Source organism: Oncorhynchus tshawytscha, linkage group LG19, assembly GCF_018296145.1.
Source record: "Oncorhynchus tshawytscha isolate Ot180627B linkage group LG19, Otsh_v2.0, whole genome shotgun sequence".
In the NCBI taxonomy this organism is placed as follows: Eukaryota; Metazoa; Chordata; class Actinopteri; order Salmoniformes; family Salmonidae; genus Oncorhynchus; species Oncorhynchus tshawytscha.
The window spans coordinates 10,499,811-10,505,103 of record NC_056447.1 but is presented as its reverse complement, the minus strand read 5'-3'; the positions used below and the strand labels follow the sequence as shown (position 1 = coordinate 10,505,103).

The 5,293-nt window shown below is 39.3% G+C and overlaps 1 long non-coding RNA gene across 1 annotated transcript; it reads left to right on the top strand.

Moving 5' to 3' along the window:
* The first annotated feature begins 484 nt into the window (after window positions 1-484).
* LOC121840019 lies at window positions 485-4,622 on the top strand. The gene is made up of 4 exons (XR_006079320.1): window positions 485-3,576; window positions 4,105-4,154; window positions 4,280-4,355; window positions 4,581-4,622. It is a non-coding gene; the product is annotated as an uncharacterized LOC121840019 (long non-coding RNA).
* The last annotated feature ends 671 nt before the right edge of the window (window positions 4,623-5,293 follow it).

Genomic DNA, 5,293 nt, shown 5'->3' with positions numbered 1-5,293 from the left:
CACTGCTGCTGCTGCTGCCTCTGTTGCTTCTCCTGCTGCTGCCTTTGCTGCTGCTGTTGCTCCTGCTGCACCTGTCGCTTCTCCTGCTGCTGCTGTTGCTGCTGCCTCTGTTTACCACGCCGCTTGGTCCTTGGTTGGTGGGTGATTCTGTAACGGTCTTCTGGGGAAAGAGAGGCGGACCAAAATGCAGTGTGGTTAGTTTTGTACATCTTTAATAAAGAGGAAAATACAACAATCTACAAAACAAGAAACGTGAAAAAACCGAAACAGTCCTATCTGGTGCCACAAACACAAAGACAGGAACAATCACCCACAAGAGACCTAAAGAATATGGCTGCCTAAATATGGTTCACAATCAGAGACAACGATAAACACCTGCCTCTGATTGAGAACCACTCTAGGCAACCATAGACTTACCTAGAGTACTACTCTAACCACAATCCCATAACTACAAACAACCCCAGACAAAACAAACCACATAAATCCCCATGTCACACCCTGGCCTAACCAAAATAATAACAAAAACACAGAATACTAAGGCCAGGGCGTGACACACAACCTTAATTTATGCTTCTTAACTTAGCACATATCATCCCGGGTTGGAATGTACATTTGTAAATGGTACCTTTTATTGTCGTTAATAACTATTCTCATTCCAACCTCCCTTTGTCCCTGTTTTCCTGTCGCAAGTGGCCTGGTAATGAAAGATCAGTTTCACAATGTATCCTTAGTCTAAACTGTTCGTAGTGTATAGACCCACTTTCCCATTTTTTTCCCCTTCTCCTGGCACTTTTTCAGATATCGTTCACAGGTCATCTTCCCAACGGACTCAGATAGAAGTGTTAAAAGTCACTGTCACATTGCATGCCTTTGTCGCTCTCTCTTCAGCCGGTAAGGGAGGGTTATGATGTTCATACACGCTGTGTGTGGTCAAGTTATCCCTACCGTGCATTAAGACATGATCTGATGTCACCTTCCATGATAACCCCCTTATTCTATTGTCGACCTCTCGGACGAGTTACCAGATCATGAAGTTATCACCCTAACCCTTTGCAGAATCCCACACTCCAGTCTCCCAATCTGGTGAATTTTGTATCGAAACAAAAACACAAAATGAAATCAGCAATACATATATCACAATCCATTTGAAGTAACTGTCATCCCTTATTAACATATATTTTCCCTTCTATATGCAGACTGAACACAGTACCTCTGTATATTTACCCAAAGACCATGACCCCCAGGGAACTGGTCATTTTCCCTTCGAATATGTGATTCAAAAATAACATGTTAAATCAAATAAAAACTATTCGAATAACTATTCAACTTAGAATTACAACTCTTTATAACTCCCTAATTCATAATTGCCTCCCTGAATTCTTTATTTGATTTGAATTCTCCGTTAGCAGGGAAATGTTACCCAATATTATCAATTTTGCTCAATTCTTTCGATATTCGAGACGAATTGGTAGAATTTGCGTGCGATTCTTTCAGTGACTCCATGATTTTATTAAAATAACTTTTTTCCAAGCCTCTCCCTATTTTCCTGTGATATTCATATTTATTCTTTGGTCCCTAGTTTAGTTTTATTGTGCTATTCACTTCAATAAAACCACTCTTTCTCTTGTTATTAGATTTCTCCCTATCGGTTAAGGGCTAAAAATCTTTAACGGTCTGTTCAAGCCCTGAATGACTTTACCACACCCTATTCCCTCCTATTTATATCCACAAGATTTTTATTTCTCTGATTATTGTGATCGGTCTATTGGTTATTGCCCCTGTCTCTAGGTTTTTATAATTGTTCTCTCCTTTTGAGTATATTCTTACTTCAAATGTTCCAATTTCTATATTCCTCTATACTGTATATTCTTCTATCTTGTAATACAGTATGCAATTTTTAATGGCCTCACCGGGCAATTGCTGATGTCGTCTTGTCATTTATTACTATCTTACTATAATGTTCATATTTTTTTTAAATCCTGACTGTTCAAACTTCTAGTATTTACAGTCTTTCTCATACCATTTACATTCACTTCCCCTAGTGCAGGACCAGATGCGTCCCCTCCGCAAGATCACACTCAAGTGACAGTTCAGGAGGGGCGCGCAACCCTTTTCCCACCAACAGCAGAGAACTTTCACACTCACTTTCACACACCTCTTACGCTTTCGTAAGTGACCTGATTTTACAGCACTTTTCTGATTCACTTCCTCGACACAGAAAAGGCAATATTATACGGAATTTTTAACTATCCAGGCAGTCCACACTGATCGATTAACTTCCTCGCAACAATAAACGGAATTACAGTATTTCTACTTAATTTTATTCGACCATGCAGATAGACAGTTGCCACTCCAAACTAGATCGAACAGTCAACAGGGCAGACAAATAACCTGAATGAGACTGAACACCCACCCCAGCTGAGCAACTGAGCGAGCTGGATGAATTGAATGACACACCTGACTTGGACTGACTGAATAAGATGAATGGGCTACGTTTTGTGCGCAAACTCAAACAGGTCTAAACAAATAAGTCTAGCCAAACTGAATCAGACAACACTGTCACAACCCAAACAGACTTAACAAACGGATCAGATGAACCGCCTGAACCAATGAGTGAATAACCCCACTCAACTGAGCCAGTCAAGACAGATGAAGCACATAAATCTCCCTCTGCAGTTGGTCACACACCAATTACTATATTATATTTTCACTATTGCAACCCTGAAATCTGTTTATCCCCTCATTATTTTGCATGCATTTCATTGAACTCAAAATCTCCCAATATTTATTTGGTTCGTCAAATTTGGAGAGACCCACTTGGTGCCTTACTGCTGAGACAGATTCACAGGGCAAACCACATAAAAACTCTATTACTATAGGTAAGAACTCGGCTTACCGTCTTTTCAAATGGCCACTTGTATTTTTGTGCAGTTTGTCTAAGAAGCCTGTCCGCAGCTGCAGATTTTCACCGTCTCTGGTCCCTTTTCGCCACTCCTGGCAAGCTCGCCATTTACGTGGTGGAAATATTCAGTCAATAATATTTCTCATAAACCGGAGCCTTACAATTACAATAGTAACAAGTGACAAGCCGAGCTGGATCATGAAAACAATTGACTTTCCAGCCTCTACACACATTTCTTATACATATTTCCTCCTTACGTCACACACACATAGTAACTCCTCTTTATGTTAATGATTCATCCCCTCTGGCATTTAGCCACCATTATGTTTTTGCCTTGCACTCATTTTAGTTTGGTTTCACATTAGGGCATGGAAACATTAGAGCCATAGCAATGGTTCAAAAATAAACAGACATTTAATCCTGCTAACTCCTCTGAAATGAGCACACATGTTCTGGAAAATTCCCTTTAGTGTCTGTGTCATAGACCACATTTCCAATCAGACATCAGCCTCCTGTGAGTAAAGTGTGACAGTTCAGAGACCTTCAGTTCATATCTGGCTGTTGTTTGGTTGTCTGGCTGTTGTCTGACTGTGACTCTCATGTTGTCACTAGTTACCTGAACACGGTGACGACGTCAAGTCTGTGGGACCCGCACCTTCTCAACCCTCTACCTTGTAAGTCATTGATACATTATTGTATGAATTAGGTCAAATCACATTTGATTTGATTTGTCACATACGCCGAATACACCAGGTGTAGACTTTACTGTGAAATGCTTACTTACAAGCCCTTAACCAACAATGCAGTTCAAGAAATAGAGTTAAGAAAATATTTACCAAAAATAATAATAATAACACAATAAAATAACAATAACGAGGTTATATGCAGGGGCTACCGGTACCGAGTCAATGTGCAGGGGTACAGGTTAGTTGAGGTAATTTGTACATGTAGGTAGAGGTCAAGTGACTATGCATAGGTAATAAATTATGCAACATTGCTTTCATTAAATACAAAATAAACGTTGCCAGTGTTCTTAATGAATTGTGGCAAGAGAATCGATGAGAATACTTTTCCTAGTCTAGAAGATACCAGATATCTGAACGTGATTCTCTTCCGTTTTTAAGCTTCTCTGTTCTATAGGTGAACTGATAGTCCAGTGTTAAACACTCAGTGCCAGTCTGACTTTCTCCCTTTCTCCTCAGGGGTCTGAATGGTGACAGAAACATGCCGGTGGTCCGGGGACTGGGCTCAGGTATGAGTTGCTAACACAAGATGTGCAAAGTATATGTAACAAAATGCTTTACAAACAACACAGACCTGAAGTACACCGAAGAAAACACAATGTAAAGGTGTAATGTAATGTTTATCTGTCTGCAGCTGACCCAGAAGAGGTGAAGAGGCTGAAGGACACCAGCTTCTTCATCTGTAATCGATAGCTGCTTCTATGATTAGGGTATGCAACAAATTGCATTTTTTTTTAAATATTGTAATTTATTTAATTTTAATTGACAACAAATCAGTACAGAAAGTACATGGGGGAACACAAGTATATATAAATAATATACAAAGGACAATTGGGATAGGGGCGGGGCTAGGGGGTACAATATCACATTACACAAGGACCTTAAGGGACATACAGTGGGGAGAACAAGTATTTGATACACTGCCGATTTTGCAGGTTTTCCCAGCATGACAACGACCCGAAACACACAGCCAGGGCAACTAAGGAGTGGCTCCGTAAGAAGCATCTCAAGGTCCTGGAGTGGCCTAGCCAGTTTCCAGACCTGAACCCAATAGAAAATCTTTGAAGGGAGCTGAAAGTCCATATTACCCAGCGACAGCCCCGAAACCTGAAAGATCTGGAGAAGGTCTATATGGAGGATTGGGACAAAATGCCTGCTGCAGTGTGTGCAAACCTGGTCAAGAACTACAGGAAACGTATGATCTCTGTAATTGCAAACAAAAGTTTCTGTACCAAATATTAAGTTCTGCTTTTCTGATGTATCAAATACTTATGTCATGCAATAAAATGCAAATTAATTACTTAAAAATCATACAATGTGAATTTCTGGATTTTGTTTTAGATTCTTTCTATCACAGTTGAAGTGGACCTATGATAAAAAAATTACAGACCTCTACATGCTTTGTAAGTAGGAAAACCTGCAAAATCGGCAGTGTATCAAATACTTGTTCTCCCCACTGTACATGCACTTATTATTCTAACAGCTTTTTGTTAGTAGAGTATTTAATTGTCTCAAAATACAGTTCAATTTATTTTTGTAAGGTAAGAAAATGTGGTGTTTTGTTTGTAAATTTACATTTGTGAATATGAAATTTGGCCAAAAGAATAAAGAAATTAATTACATAAAATTATTTAAATGAAATATTATA